The following is a 17,539-nucleotide window of genomic DNA, read 5'->3' as shown; positions in this document are numbered from 1 at the left end:
TAGGACAATTCAGCGGGGCCCATGGGGCTTTTGGTTTTGGGGAGCTTAATAGTGAAGGACAATCTATTCTCGACTTTTCTCTTGCATATAATCTTAAGATTGTCAACACTTGTTTTAAGAAGCGAGAGGAGCATTTAATCATGTACAAAAGTGGTGTCTCAAAATCACAGATTGATTTCTTTTTGGTTAAGAATCCAGACAGAAGATTGTGTACTAATTGCAAAGTGATTCCAGGAGATGGGGTGACTGCCCAACATAGAGTACTTATTCTTGATGTACGTTTAAGAGTACCAGGCAAAAGTACCATCAAGTGGTAAAATCCAGGGTTAGGTGGTGGCAGTTAAAGGGTGAGAAATGAGAGTTATTCAAAAGGACCCTTATGGAGGAAGGGATTTAGGAGTCGCAGGGAAATGTAAACATGATGTGGGAAGAGATAGCTACAAGGGTTTGTGTGGTAGGTAAAGAAATTTTGGGAGAATCCAAAGGTCCTCGTCAGAGAGATAAGGAGACTTGGTGGTGGGATAAGAGTATGCAAGAGAAAGTCAAACAGAAAAGAGATTGTTTTAAAGCCATACACTCGTGCAATAGTGTAGAAAACTGAGAAAAGTATCAGTTGGCTAAAAAAGAGACAAAGAAAGCAGTGAGCGAAGCACGTACTAAAGCTTATGAAGGGTTTTATTAAGAGTTAGGAACAAAGACGGGAGAAAGAAATATTTACAAGATTGCAAAGCAAAGGGAGAGGAAAAAGAGAGATTTGGACCAAGTAAAGTGTATAAAGGATGAAGATGATAAAGTGTTAGTTACTGATGGTGATATTAAGGACAAAAAGGAGGCTTATTTTTACAAGTTGTTTAATGAGGGAAGGTATTATGCGACTCAGGACTTACAGGACTTGCTAATTAACGAAGATGATCAGAATTTGGCCTTCTACCGTAGGATCCATATCAGAGAGGTTAAGGCAGCTCTCAAAAAAATGGACAATGGAAAAGCCGTTGGGCTTGATGGTATCCCTATTGAAGTTTGGAAATGTTTGGGAGATGAGGGTGAGGTATGGCTAACCAAGCTTTTTAATGAAATTTTACGCTCTAAGAATATGCCGGATGAGTGGAGGAGAAGCATTTTAGTTCCTATTTACAAGAATAAAGGAGACATTCAAAACTGTGCAAGCTACAGAGGGATAAACTTATGAGTCATACAATGAAGTTGTGGGAAAAAGTGATGGAATATAGGTTGAGGCTGGAGACTTCTATTTCAGAAAACCAATTTGGATTTATGCCAGGGAGATCCACTTCGAAAGCAATCTATTTACTAAGAGGGTTAATGGAAAGATATAGAAGTAAACGAAGGGATTTACATATGGTCTTTATTGACCTGGAAAAGGCTTACAATCGTGTGCCAAGAGAAGTAATGTGGAAGGCTTTGGAAAAAAAAGGTGTACGGCTTGCTTATATCAAAGCCATACAAGATATGTATGAGGGGGTAACTACCAGTGTAAGGACGCCTAGAAGTGAGACAAAGGACTTCCCTATTCAGATTAGCCTATATTAGGGATCCTCTTTGAGTTCGTACTTGTTCAACATTGTTCTGGATGTTCTAACTGAACCTATTCAAGAAAGAATCTCTAAGTCCATGCTTTTCGCGGATGATATAGTTCTCATGGCGGAATCAAAAGAAGAGATTAACACTAGATTTGAGTTATGGAGAAGGATGTTGGAGTCGAAAGGTTTCCGCTTGAGCAGGAACAAAACAGAATATATGCATTGTGATTTTGGGGGGAAGCAAGGCAATGGGGATTTGGAGGTGAAGATGGGGGAGCAAATCATTCCTCAAGTATCAAAGTTTAAATACCTAGGATGCATTATACAGGAGCATGGGGAAATTGATGGAGACGTTTCTCATAGAATACAAACTGGCTGGTTAAAGTAGAGGAAAGCTACCGGAGTTATTTGCAATAAGAAGGTACCTGAGAAACTTAAAGGAAAATTTTATCGGATTGCTATAAGACCGGCTATGTTGTATGGTAGTGAATGTTGGACAATAAAGGGAAAACAAGAGCACAAAGTTGGGGTAGCAAAAATGAGGATATTGAGATGGATGTGTGGTCATACAAGAAAAGATAGGATTCGAAATGAAAATATCAGAGCAAGAGTCGGTGTGGCACCTATCCAAGAGAAAATGGTTAAAAATCGCTTAAGATGGTTTGGACATGTGCAGAGAAGGCCATTGGAGGCCCCGATGAGGAGGATGGATCAGACAAGATAGAGTCCCATAAAAAGGAACAGAGAAAGACCAAGAAGAACGCTTAATGAGGTCATTGAACGAGACCTCCTAGTCAACAACATATCTAAGGACTGGATTGTTGACAGAGCACGATGGCGTCGTGTGATTCATGTAGCCGACCCCACCTAGTGGGATAAGGCTTGTTGTTGTTGTTGTTGTTAATTCAATTCACTTAATGATTTCAAAAAACAAAAAACAAAACAAAACCCCCTGTTTATATTCAAGCTTGCATTGCATGACATTTAAGCTAATTTAGGTCCATTTCGCTAAGGCTCCATTTAAGTGAGACGACTTGAGGTTGCACCCTATAGTGCAATCCTTGGATAAAAGTTTTCATTTAACCTCCAAGGTCTAAAAAAGGTACTGGGTAAGAATCAATGATATGCTGCTTGATTATGTTTAAACCATGAAAAGGATTTATTGATGTTAGGTGAATGATTAAGAGGAAGAAAAGAGTTGTAATCAAGTGGTTTTGTGATGAAATTAGAAATAATCCAACTTCCCCTTATGTAGTGTAATATTTTTCCTAGACCTAGGATTCTTGACAAGGTTAGATATTGATAATTTTGATATTTCTAATGTGTTTAGAAAGAAAAACTGTGGAGGGTACAAGTGAGAATGAATGTTTGGTAGCATTAGAATTAAAAATAGATTTTTCAACCCTAAATTATAATGTGTCAGCCAAGATTGATGGAAGGGGAAGGAATTGAGTTTTGTTTGAATTTAATCTTAGAGATAGAATCTACATGTAAAATTATGTGTGAATAGAATGTTGAATTAATTTTAGAAAGATTCATATCAAAGCTCAAAAGTTAATGTTAAAGGGTTTAGAGAGAGCTGTGTTTGAAATGTTATTTGTTTCCATGGCTCTAATAAATAAATGGTCAGATGGAGCCAAAACATGTCAAATAGAACCACATTGCATGGCATTAAGCTTAGAAGACCATACTTTGAAAAATCACCTCGTTGGTTTTCTTTTTCAGTTTTTAATTATTGTTAATCATGTTTTGCATTTGATGGGATTTGAGAATCTAATTGAAAAGAGTATGTAAATGTAATTTATTATTTGATGAATGGTTAATCAATTTATTACTTATAGTCTTGGACTTGGATAGTGAATTAGTGAGTTTGGATAAGATAATGTAATGTGAGAATTAATTTTGTTTATTAAAAAAAAAAAGGCTAGCCTATGACATAACAAGTTCAAAGAGGTGTGGGCTGAAATAACCCGCACCTTAACAGGTTGGTAAAAACCCATCATTTTTGGCTAGTCGAAACCCCATACTCATCCTGTATTGCTAACTCTATTTGTAGTTAAATATTTTGCAAGGTATTGAAACACAACCTTCATTAGCTAATTAGGCTAGTGAGTTTTATCGCAAGCCACGTCAAGAGTTTTAAATAGATGATTATATTAGTTTTTTTTTGTTTTTGCATTTTTTTATTGAGCCCGAAATAATATTGTTTTGAGTTTTAAAAGAGAAAAAGTAATCCACCATATTTATACTCTAATAACAAATATTTTTATTGAATTATGTAGCCATAATTATAAATTAATTTTCTGGGTCATATATAAATAATTTTATATTTTTTAATTAAATTATATTTTTTTAATTATGATTGGGTTGACCCATAATTAAATTATTGGCTATTGAGCTATTCTTTTTTACTGATTTAGTAACCAACAAGTTTCATATGATAAGAAGTTCATAAACTTTAAATTATATAATGATATTTGAAAATTTTGTAATAAAATAATTTTGATTTTCAATGCCTAGTGTTTTGGTAAAAAATAAATCAATATAAAAAGACCTAAATATCCCTGCTTCTAGACACTGTCATGGAGAACTATAGAAATATGGTGAGGTAAATGGGTAGGGTCTAGATTTTCACATACATTCCCTGACATTCTATAAAGTTTTGGATGGAATGAAAACAAGAAAAGTTATTATTATTGGAATGCAAGGAAAGAATTGTTGTTCAATTTGGGCCATTTGCATTAGTTAGAATCTCATATCTATATAATTTGATATGATTTTTAATTATGTCTATATAGGTTTTCCCCTTTTTATTGTATCTTTTATAGTTTCCTCAATTTTAGCCAGTAATTCCTATATTTATAATATGTATGTTAATTAGAGCCCATGTCATATTGATTAAGTGACATGTAAGTTGTCATAAAATACAAAATAAAAAAACTAATAAAAATAAAGTAATTGAATAAAATATATTTATTATTAACGAAATGATAAGAATTATGCTAATAATAGTCTCCTTGCATCTATATATAATCAGTAATATGATTCATTTTGATTTTATTTAGATCCATGTGGCAAAATTAATCTAGATGTATGCTAAGTGTGAGTTACATCAACTACATAATAAAAGTTGTTTTTCTTACAAATTAACAAATTATGAGTATAAGAAATAATATCTATAATTGCGAAAATTATAGGAATTCAATAAAGGGGAAAAAATTATATGGACCTCTTTAAAAATCATATGAAATTATAAGGAATTATGGATTAATTCTTCTTATAAAAATAGTCATGTGTGTTATAATTAATGTGCAGTAGGTAAATATTATTTAATAAAATATGACAAGTAAATACTTGATAGGATCCAATCCCCCTACTAGTTAATCTTTTTGGGGCTAGGCCCTCTGTTGTACAAAAAAAAAACCTAGAATGACTATTTTTTATTAAGGCCTCACTAATAGATCAAATGACACTAAGCACCTTCCACTAAGCAGTATTTGCATCTGTGAAGATTGTCCTTTGCTGTTTTGTTGATTTCTTCAAAAACAAAAACAAACATCATGATGTCCAAAGAAGTCAACAAACCAAACTAAATACTCTTGTCCAAAGAACCTTGCACACCCACAATAAAATCATAAGCAGTGGATCTACACACTAAGGTATTGTTTGGTACGAGGAAAATAAAAAAGAGGAGAGGGAAGAAAAAATTTTAATGAGTTCCATTTAAAAGATTAGGGAAGTGGGGTTTTAAAATTTTAATAAAAAGAACAAGTAATAGAAAAGAGTAATAAAAACTAATTAAAATTTTTTAACCTCACTTATCCAGATTTTTAAAGTGAACTCATTAAAATTTTTTCTCACCTCGTCTCCTTTTTATTTTCTTCATACCAAATGAACCCTAAATTTTCCATCCCTGAGGCCACCAATAATAATAATAATAATAATAATAATAATAATAATCCATATTGCTAGTTAGAGCTCTAGCTTTTAAGGCATATTAATTAGCTGTGTTTTATAAAGGGCAAGGGGAAAAAAAACCATTCGAGGCAATGTTGTAGGATGTCTAAGCTCTAAGGAAGATTATACTCCTCTAATCCTTAATATATGACCTAATTATTGAGTTGATTTTGGTCCTAAATATAAGACCCATTTCTCATATTTATTAATTTTTTCTAAATTACCCTTATGGATACTCCCTCAACCATAATCAAGTAGAAGAGGGAGAGAAGATATTAAGGAAGATAATTCTGATGTTTTAGAAAGAAAAAACATGTCATATTTTTTTATAACTAACTAACTTGTTTAACTTCCTTAATCTAATCAAGTTAGTTAAATAAGTCTTATATGAAGGACAGAAGAAGTATATAAGAGGCTAGCTATGAAGTGACAAGGACGGATTGGCTTAAAGATACATACACAGTTGCTCAAATTAATCCTTTTAGCTAATTTAAAAAATTCATAACTAATTTTTAAAAAAATTAAAATGAGGTGGTTTCAAGTTTTATATGAAGCTCTTTCATTTATTTATATAGAAAAAATACTTATTGATCAATTACTTATTCCATTAGGGCTCCATTTTGTTTCCAAAAAGTATTGTTTATTTGGTCACTTTTTAATTTCTAACTTTTTACAATAATTTCAAAAATCCATAACTTTTTGTTCAAAATTCTAAATTAGTTTATCTACCACTTCCTTTGAAGTTTAGGATGTGAACTTTAAGCTCACCAAATCTCATGGTCACATTACATCATTTGGTCAAAGAAGTCGCAACCTCAAAGTTAGGGTTTTTCAAGCATTTCTATCTCTTTTTGATTGCGTAACTTGCAAAATTTAATCCCTAACTTCCATGTTTTCCAAGAGCCATTCATATCATCAGATTATGAATCATAATACTTCTCAAGGGTTGGGAACATTGTCTCATATGAGCATTTATCATAGAGTACATAATATTACCTAACTCTATTCAAATTCATAATTACATGACATGGAAAAGTTCATAAATGCACATCATTTCATGAAATCTTCTTCATGAATCCACATTCTTCCCCTTTTTTTCTTGATGAGCAAACTCCTAGTAGAGTCAATTATATATATAAAGAAGGGTGAAATCTCAGTAGCAGAGAACAACAATTATAATGTTAACAATGCAAAGTTAATTCATGCTATATGCAAGGAATATTTTCATACTTTCATCTGTAACATAATACCATGGAAAAGGAGCATATAATCATACCATTAGACAACTCAACTATACAAATTGGCAAGGCACAAATGTAAGGAGTTAAACACATTTCATCATATCCAACTCAACTACTTCATGGCCTAGAACACATAGCAAAAACTACCAATATGAGTCAACACTAAAATTGTAAGTTCTTGCTACCTCTTATCAAGCTTTGCTCCTTAATTCTCTTTCCTTGTTCTTGAGCCTCCTCTTACTCAAATCCAATACCCATTAATTAGACAACAATGGCTTTCTAAATCAAATCAAACACTTCCATCAAACATTTAACTTAAAACCTTAACCCTTTACCCATAATTTTAGGCGTTTTGCATTATCTTTCTTAAAATAACTCTCACATACTTGCTTATATAATTTTTCATGTGAAATCCATATTTGAACTTAGTTTTATCAAAATCTAATTCTTTTTCATTGATCCTTACTTGGCTAGGACATAGGGGGTTGATATTCAAAATTTTTATTTTCAATTTTAATGCTTCCAAATATATTTTCTCCACATTCTTCTAAACCTATTGGAAGTATCAAATTAACATGAATCAAAACCTAGCCTTATTAACCAAGTTTGGCCGAAACATATACCTATATTTCATAAGTTGGAATTCCATAAAAAACCATGTTAAAACACTAGTTTCCAACCATTTTTTATCCCCTAATTCATATACCATCCTTTAATCATTCATATCATATCATATGACATTTTAGGCAGCATGGTTTCCTTAGGTTTTTAGCCATTTTCAATCACCCAAATCAATTCCAAATTATGCAATAATCAAGGCAATTTAATCCTTAATAAGTGCTTTAACTTATATTGGATGATTGCTTAATAATCCTTAGTCTTTGCTCTTCCTTCTTCCTCTTTCTTTTTATCAAATTCAAGGTTAAAAACTTCTCCCTTTAGTTTCTCTTTCCTAGCTGAATTATGAGGTTTATGGGGATTATATTGATAGAACCCTATCTTTATATGATTTTCTCAAGTGTTTTCTAATGTTTTGCAACATTTTTACCCTCGTTCTGCATGCATTTATATCCATTTGATTACATTGATTCATGCATTGCATTTTGCTATTTAAGGGTTAAAAAGAGTCAATTTTCCCTCCTTAATTGTAATTGCTTTGATATGTAATCAGTCAGTCTTTACAAAGCTCTTTGTTGTGATTTTTCAGGCAATTGGAGAAGAACCTAAGACCTAAGATGGAGCATTGATGGAGACACAAAGTTATAAGGACCAAAACACAAGATTTGGAGTGTTCTGTCCCGTCAAGTCATGACATGGACTGTTGAAGTCGTGACTAGCTGCCCTTTTAGTGGAACCATGCTTTTTAGAGCTAAGCAAGACTGAATGTCTCTGTCTCCCTAGGTCACGACCTGGGCCCCCAAGTCAGGACTTGATACTTCTAAGGTCTCAACCTGAGTGCGTTAAGTGAAACAGTGCATTTTGGAATAGGTTTCTCAACTTCTACACCTACGGGGGGCAGCCACCACAAAGAGACCTCCTCCATTCTGTAGATTTGCATAGGGATGAGCTTGTATCAATTCCTCTCAAGCTTCTATTGATCCTTGACCCCAAACCCTCGTTTTTCCTCACTTCATCATCATTTTTTATGATTCTAAACTGATTAAACCACTCTAACCATCTTCTTCTCCATTTTTCCAACCCCATTTTTAGTATCACTCATGCTACTCATACTTGGAGTGATTATGATCAGTTTGAAGACATGAGAGGCTAATTCTTTAGCCTCTTGGTGATTAATCGAGGAGTTTTCCTATAGTCTAATTCTGTGCTTAACGTTGTGTTGAATATTTCTAGATTTAGGAATTTTCTGCACTTATGTGAGACTTGATTTATGATTGTAAATCTTGTGTTTAGACTACTACAATGTATTTGGATTGGATGCTGTTAAAGTTGATTTATCTATATAATATGTCAGTTTGAATCCTTGTGCTTAGTTTATTGTCAGTAATCATTGATGATTAATCTGTTTACTTGGTTTTTTAGGTTGTTGATTGACAATCTGAGAGCATTTGTATCATCCATTCATTTACACTCCAAGCAGCTTTAACAATGTTTTAAATGGTGTTAATTGACTTTGATTAAAGTGAGTTTTCATTAACTAAAATATTGGACCCAAGTGATTGCTTGGGGTCTTTCATCAGAATTAGAGATTTCTAAACTCCCAAATCAATTTAGGAGCCATGATAGCCAAGCCTTTATCATCAAGAGTCTATTTTATATTACTTTCCCACTTAATCTAAATCATTCCTTCATTCATTTAAAATACCAAAAAGATTTACTTCCTTGTAATTTATATTTATTACACCACTTTTTGAACAATTTATGTTAGGTTTATAGTTTTGATGATAACAAAGTCAGAATTTCAAGGTTAAGTATTTTGATCGATCAACTGATCGAGCAATTATTTATCGCTAAGGTTTCAGATAATTGATCAAGTGTAAATTAGGTCTATAGTAGGCTTTTTGGATCGAAGAACTATTCGATGAGTAATTTATCGATAAAGTGATCGATAATCACTAACGTAAAAAACACATAAGAGTATGGTAAATTATCGATAAGCTGATCGATAATATCAGGTAAACAATCGAGTTACTGATAAGAGACCCAAATCTGAAGTATATTTATCGACCAAGTTATCGATAAATCAGTCATCAATAACGACTTCGATAAAAGGTAACACAATCTACTTGTTCTGCACATTAGTTCTGTTACAAATTTATCGATCATATTTCCGACCATTTGTTTATCGATTACGTGTTCGAACTTTATGCTCTAACTCTCTGAATGCAGGTGATCAAATTCATTGATGGATCGATAACCTTATTGATCATAAAATTATCGATCACATGATCGATAATCAATGTCCTTATCTACTCTTACTCAGTTTTGTTACAACTAAATTATCGATAACATTATCGATAAGTTTAACTTGTTTGCTTAAATAAGTTTTCACATAACGTGATCGATAAAGAGTCTAAGAATTGACATATTCACATTAAGTTATGGTGAACTATTTTTCGATCAAGTTATCGATCACTGGTTTTTCGATAATGTGATCGATCATTCAATTCCTCGGATTTCATGGTTTCACAAAACGTGATCGATAATCATTTCCTTTACCTTACAGGATTAAACTTCTTTCTTCACTATTATCGATCACTTGTTCGAATGATCAATGATCGATCAACTGTTCGATCATTTCAGATAGCCTGTGTCTTTCATTGATTATTTACATAACCATGTTTTATCGATAATATTATCCATCATACATTTATCGATAAGATGTTCGATCATCAATGACTGAAGCTTCATTTCAATAACATTTGAATTATCGATAATCTGTTCGATCAAATATGTGTTCGATCAATTGTTCGATCATGGAACGATTTCCTCTTTCTATGATAATTCTTAAAGTCAATGATCCAACACTTGATCGATAATTTTAGTGATCTATTTCGAAAAGTCTTCATTCCGTTTATCGATAACTTGATCTATCATCAAGTAATCGATCACTTTTTCGATCAAACTAAACCGGAATGACACTATGTTCTTCTTGCTAATAAATGATTTCGTCACAAATCCTTGAATGATAAATTAGCCTTCTTTCTGTATTCAAGATTAAAGCACTCACCACAAAACTCTCATTTGTTCGAATCTTAAAATATGCAGATTAATGAAAACGAGTGCAACGGCTCTTCAACGGGATTGCGTAGACTGCGACCTACAGTGTCAGAAACTCAGACGCATTAATGGCGGAGTCGTTGAAACCAGCGAAACACGCAAACAAAGTCACAACGGCTAGAAGCTCTTCCGTCTAACGGCTACTTAACGGTATCAACTATAAAAGGCGCGAAGAAGCATTAATGAAGAGATTGAATACCTGAACTACCATCTGCGATTATTTAGTTACGCATTCAATACTCTGTTTTTCACGTTACTACTGAGCATCAGTGTTTATCATTGAATTCACTCTGTAAGAGAGCCATTCACTACTTTTATTAAAAACTTGAGAGACACTCAAGAGTGTGGACTCTTGAGAGGGGTTGTATCCTTACGGGAGTAAGGGGGAGTGATTGAGCGATTCAATTACTGTACCGAGGCACCAAGAGCCCTGTCGATCTTGGAAGATAGTGAAATACTCAGAGGTGTTCTGGGGACTGGAAGTAGGTCACGTGGTTCAGACCGAACCAGTATAAATCTTGTGTCTCCTCTCTGCGGTTAAAATTCTCCTTACTCTGACTCTCTGTTTTATTCAATACTTGCACGCTTTTAATTTTAAATTTTTGTAACTCACCCAATTCACCCCCCTCTTGGGTGAGATTGTTTCTAACAATTTAAACCCTTTTTTCTTTACCTAAATCAGCATGTTTTTGAAAACCAATTTAATCTAGGTTTTTCCAATAAAGCACTCCTCGAGAAGAATGATTGGTTGTGCCCTATACTGCATTATCTGGCACAATCACAATCTTGATGACCTAAAAGGTGACATTTTAGTTTGATCAAAGGCGCAGTTGTCGAGGAGCCAAGAAATTAGTTCCCTAGCAATTGGTTTTCAATATCATTATGATTTGGGTCAATTCTTGTTGAGCTTTAGTTTTTAGGCATTAATTTTGCATTTCATAGCATAAAAATTTTTGAGAAATAGAAACAAATATCTTGTTTTTCCATACTTTTGCATTTGCATTCTTGCACAGCATTTTGCATTTTGTTCTAACTTGATCCTGAGTGTTTTGGCCAATTGCTTAAAGGTTTTGAACTTTGTGCATAGTTAATTGAGAATTTGGTTGAAGTACTTAGTGAATTTTTCAAAGCTTTTGCGAAAGTAACTTTTTGTGTCTTGAAGTTGCGACCTCAGTTTCTTCAAGTTGTGACCTCAATGTTCAAGTCACGACCTGACTTGTGTCTGTCACACCTTACTATTAGATTCACTTAGGGTTTAATTAAAACCATTTTGGACCATATTGGATGGTCTTGGGCTCAATTTTATTATAAAAACGCTAATTTTCGGATTGTTACTGTTCATCAGGTAAAAAATTTAGTTTTCTGGCCCAATTCAAAAATTCATAACTTAATCTAGAAAAATTGAAATAGAGTGGTTCAAAATTTTATAAAAAGCTCTTTGAATTTTCTTTCAAGAAAAAATAATCTTGTGAATGAATTCTATTTACAAAAGTGTCAGATTTTTGTGGAAGTCACCTCTGTCTATTTGGCAAAAACCCTTTTTCCAGATTCTGAATCTCAACTTTGAAAAATCATTAAAAATTGTATAGTTGGCCATTTTTAATGTACTACCTATTTATTTGAAGCTCATGAAGTGAGATTTAAGCATACTAAATTTCACGAAGAAATTCATTCACAAACTTAATAAAACATGACTCTAATTTGGCATCCTGCTTAGGGATTACAACACCAACCATACATACTTATACATCAACCAAATATAAATATTTCCTCATGGTTCATCACCATATTTATCCTTGGATTGCAGCTTCCTGTTTGATGATTCCATCCCTAAAATATTAGGTTACATATGGGGGATGAAATTTCAATGAAATCCTAGTAGCAAGATCAATCAACCAAAACATCAACATGCATTAATTACAAGTATTCCAACCTTTTGCTATTAATAAGGAACTACTTTACCTCATATATGTAGCACTCTAACATGCAATGGGTAAGGCACATAAAGCAAGGAGTATAGCTACACAATCATCATCATCATCATCATTTAGCTCAACCACATAATAGCTCATGAAATTGCATAGCAATCAATGCAACACTCAACATTAAGGTTAATTAAATCTTATTACCTTAATCCAAATGCTCTTGATCCTTTAACCTTTTCCTTTTTCTCCACAATTAACAAACCCTGATCATGATATATCACAAAAATGGTAGCAAGGTTACCAACCATTCCATATAAAATCAACAACATAATTTAAGTAACTCCAAAACCCTTTAAAGCTTCCATCTTTGTTCTTAGAATTTTCAGAGTTTATTCCTTTAACCCTAAAAGTTCCCTCTTGACTCATTCTTACATGATTTTTCATGTAGATTCCAAATATCTACTTAGATTTAAGAAAATAAAACTCCCTCTTCTAGTTTTAGCTTAACCGAACCACTATGGTTCATTTTCTAAAAATTACAACTTTAGCTTTAATGCTTCCAACCTTCATTCTTTAGGTTTATCCTACACTATTTTCCGTTTTGAACACAATAGAAGCATCAAAACATTGAAAAACTCATCCTAGGGTCCAATTCTTGCTTTGACCAAAATGAACCTCAAGAGAAACATCAAAGAAAACACTTCAAAAACTACTTACAACCACTTGTAATCACAAGAATCTATCATGCTTTGAAGTGTTCTAGGAAGTTTTAACAACCAAACTTCCTTTCCTACTTATTAAACATTTCAGCCAGCTCCAAATAAAGAGGGAAAACTAGAAATTTTAACCATACAAAGCATGAAAACAAGACAAGGAATAACTTGAAACCAACAACTAACCTTAAATCTCACTTAGATGATCAAAGTTGCTCCCTTTCTCTTGATTTCTCCATCAAGCTCTCTCTTTTCGCTCACCTTTCTCACTTGGCCTAAATATAGTCTGAAAATAGGGGGAGGATTGCTCATTTAATGTGCACAAAATATCTCACCTACTAACATTAGTGAGAAGCCAAGTGTCAAAAGCCTACTCCTTCTTGAAATTTCCCTCTTAATCACTTAATTCCAATTGTAATTAATTTCCAAAAGTCAAACTCTCCTCCACTTGAGGCTTGACACCTGAGAAGCTTTAATTAGCATCTATTAGAGGCTTGAAAAATGGCAACTTTTGGGTCAAGTAAAGTGCAAGACTCTAGTCTTCACTTTATTGGTGCACTTTTACTCCGAGTTTAATTTTTTTTCTATAATTACAGTACTTTGGCCTTTGTAATTATTTTCTATCAAATCCATAAATTATTCTCCTCATTTTTATCTTCCTAAATTTTCCCTCTTTGTCTTAAAATTAATTTCCCAATAATTAACTAAAAAGGAAAACTAATTTCTTTTTCTTTATTGATTTTTCTACTTTTCAAAGGAATTAAGAAAAATTTTAGATACTTGAGGGTCTTCTTTTAATCCCATAATTTCTTATAATTCCTTGGAACATCACAAGAATTTTCTTGGGATTTTATGCTCTTTTCAAATATTTATTAAGAATTTTCCAAATAAAAGGCCATAAACTAGCTTAAATCATCCTTAAATTCCTTTGTAATTTCTCTAAGAGCAATTTGATCATAAAATCAAATTTATAATCCCATATAATTCTCAAGGAACATTGTCCTTATTTTTTCTTAATTTTCCAAGACTTGAAAATATTTTTTCATAATTATCTTTGACCAATTTTTCATAATCAACTAGGAAAATTTTAATAATTATTTTCCACTATAAATCTTCTATTCCTCCTTATCTTTTTTGGCCCTTGAATGCTTAGGAATATCCTTATTCCTAATTGCCACATTATTGGATGTGATATTTCTCCCTCCTTAAATAAATTTTGTCCTCAAAATTTGAAGCGTATCCTGTTAGAAAAGTTCAGGATGCTTTTCCTCTATCTTAGTCTCCATCTCCCGTGTAGCTTTTTCCAGTGTAAGACCTTTCCAGACAACCTCGACCAATAGAATATGTCTGTTTCTCAGCTGTTCGACTTTTTGATCAATGATTCGCTCTAGTCTGATCTCAAAAGGCAGGTTGTCCTGGATCACAATATCATCATAACTTATGACACATGTCGGGTCTAGATGGTACTTTTTTAATTAGGAGACAAGGAAGACATCATGAATTTGACTCAAATTCAGGGGAAGGTTATAAGCTACTGGTCCAGCCTTGGACAAGATTTGAAACGGTCCAACATACTTTGAACTTAACTTCTTAAGCTTTAGGGATCGACTGACTTCTATTGTTGGTTACACTTTAATCACCAACCTTAATCTTTAACGGTCTCCTTTAATGTCTGGGTAGCTCTTTTGTCTACTTTGAGCTGTTAGAAGTCTTTGCTGAATAACTTTAATCTATTGGGAAGTCTGATCCACTATATTAGGACCATACTTACTTCTTTTATTGAGCTATATCCAGTACAAGGGAGATCTACACTTCCTCCCATAGAGTGCTTCATATGGTGCCATTCAGATACTTGAATGGAAATGGTTATCTTAACCAAATTTGGTTAACGGTAAGTACGTATCCTAGTTACTGCTAAAATCAAGCATGTATGCGTGTAGCATATCTTCTAACATCTGCATCATTCTCCGTGTGTGTTCATCCGTCTCAGGATGGTAGGTTGTATTGAATCTGAGAGTAGTGTCCATTTCCTTCTATAAGGACTTCCAAACTTCGAACAAATCTCGGGTCTTAGTCTGAAACCATACTGCTTAGGACACTCATTAGCCTACTAGCTTCCTTAACTTTCATCTTCCATTATTTGCTAGACTTAGTGCATTCTTGCCAAGATGGTTAACATTTCTGGCTTTTGCACCTTCTCTCACTACTTCCCAGGGTCACCCTTCCTTGGGCTACTCTTGCCTAACACGCTTAACTAAACAGTGCTGACAGGAAACTGAGACACTATTTCTGATAGGCTCAAACCTTGGTACTTTACTGTCTTAGACCCTTCTCGATCTATCTTTAGTTGGGTCTTTTCAACTTATCTTCTTGTCTCTCGCCTTATCTTAAGAATCTACCCGTCAATACTCAGTCTGTCTTTATGTCATATGGGTTCTTCCTGTATCTAGAACTAGCCTGAATGTCTCTTTTTCAGGTCTTACAGCTCTAGTTCTTCTAACTTTGGCTTTCCATTGTTAATCAGAAGGAAATTAAATCCAGCCTAATTAATGATAAGCTTGTCTGGAAGGAAGTCATGGGTACTCTCTTGGTATCAGTTTACAGCCGAAGGAGGTTTCTATATTTCTAACTCATCCTTGGTCTTTATCTTCCCAAAATGGTACCATATTCTTAAGATCTTTAGGAGACTTTTGGCCATAGGACTAAGTAAAGTTACCTCCTCTCAATTGGTCACCTAACTGATAATTTTCCAAAACTGTTTCAAGAAACAATACCATTCTCTTAGGCCTCATGTTAATTCTCCAAGCCATCTATTTGTCTCTTTAGGTGCCTAAGCCAATCTACCTTAGGAGTTCTCTTATTTTTCTTAGTTGTTCTTACTGTCTCTTACTATTTTAGAGCGGTATAGAGAGAGGACTTATACAACTTCTCTTTCCTCTATTTTACCTTTCAGTATGAGCATACTCTACATGCATAATGCCTAGCATTTCACTGCAAGGAGTACAAGCTCTTACTGGTTGCTATGCCTGTAGCGTGCCATCTAGACATCTTATCCCTACAAAAGGGAGCCTCTCTTTCTGTTTGCAGCTGCTTCTGCTTGCTCTAATACTTTGCTAAGCTCAGGTATATCTAAGCTTGGCTTTGTGCTTAGCTAGTCATGCTTCCATTGGGTAAGGTCAACTTCGCTTGCCTTGCCTCGGCTACTTCCCTTTCCCGCTCGGATAGGGCATCTTGCTCCATCTTGAGCAACATCAATTCTAACTTGGAGGACCAATTCCCATTTTCTTTGGGAAGATTCCTGGCCAAGACGTTATCCCTTGACAAAATGTGCCTCTCAACCTAAACCCCAAGCGACTGAGTATCTCTTAACATTAAGGGGAACATGCCAACCTCTAAGCTAATTCCCTACATAGCTATATGTCTCGTCCTCTTCTTCTTGATCCTTAAGACATTTCACTAGGGCTCTACATTTTAACTTCACTATCTCAAAGTTCCTATTCATCTATTCCAAGACTTGAGATTGCTACTGTATCATGGTGCCCTAGCCTTAACGAGGCTGTAAGAGTTTGTCCAACTTAGGTGGCCACTTACACCTTCTTAGTGGTTGATTTTCCAAACCTATTCCAGACCTTGGAGGTTAAATCAAAATTTTTATCCAAGGATTGCACTATAGGGTGCAACCTCGGGTCGTTTCACTTAAACGAAGCCTTAGCAAAATAAACCTAAGTTAACTTAAATGTCATACAATGCAAACTTGAACATAAACAGGGGGTTTTCATTGTAACATCCTGATTTTTAGGCCGAGAAGTATCAGAAATAGCCTGAATGGGATAGGCTACTAGACCCCTTTTTAGTAGAGGTCCTAAAGATGAGAAAGGAAGTTAAAGCAGTTTCAGGGACTAAACTGCAAAGTAAAAGTTTTAAGGGACTAAAATGTAATCAAAGTTAGAGGCTCCAGTAAAGTCTCAAAGGCCCAGAAAGAGAAAAGAGGCTAGATATAGACCAAAGGTTAAGTTAGAAGCCTCAAAGAGATGGTTTTATGAGGTTAAGCCTAAGCAGGGGTAAAACCGTAAATTTAGAAAGTTACGGCCATCAGGAGTAAAAATGAAAAGTACTTAGAAAATTCTAAGAAAGTCCCAGAAAATGGGAAATAATATTCTATGGCTCTTTTGTGAAGAGAGATAATGAAAATACCCCTGAGATAACTTAAAAGGAATTCATAAGTTTATGGCTCAGTTTGAGATATAGAGGTAGATTTAATTGTTTGAGTCATAAGGAAACCTTAGAAAATTATGACAAAATAGGGATGTATGATCTAAGAGACTGTAGAAAATTATAAAATTAGTCTCATCCCCAGAAGACCAGCAAAATGGCTTTAAGAATACTTAAAAGCCAATTATGCCGAGAAAGGGCATTTTAAAGAATGA

At 33.9% G+C, this 17,539-nt stretch overlaps 1 long non-coding RNA gene across 1 annotated transcript; it reads right to left on the bottom strand.

The window, feature by feature from the left end:
* Positions 1-518: 518 nt before the first annotated feature.
* LOC114740476 (uncharacterized) lies at positions 519-14,713 on the bottom strand. Its single transcript, XR_003739691.1, has 3 exons — positions 14,700-14,713; positions 2,488-2,490; positions 519-597 (listed from the first exon to the last, which is right to left on the bottom strand). It is a non-coding gene; the product is annotated as an uncharacterized LOC114740476 (long non-coding RNA).
* Positions 14,714-17,539: the final 2,826 nt, after the last annotated feature.

Source organism: Neltuma alba, unplaced genomic scaffold (assembly GCF_004799145.2).
Source record: "Neltuma alba isolate B1F8T4 unplaced genomic scaffold, ASM479914v2 tig00000547_pilon, whole genome shotgun sequence".
NCBI classification, from domain to species: domain Eukaryota; kingdom Viridiplantae; phylum Streptophyta; class Magnoliopsida; order Fabales; family Fabaceae; genus Neltuma; species Neltuma alba.
This window is presented reverse-complemented; position numbering and strand designations above follow the sequence as displayed.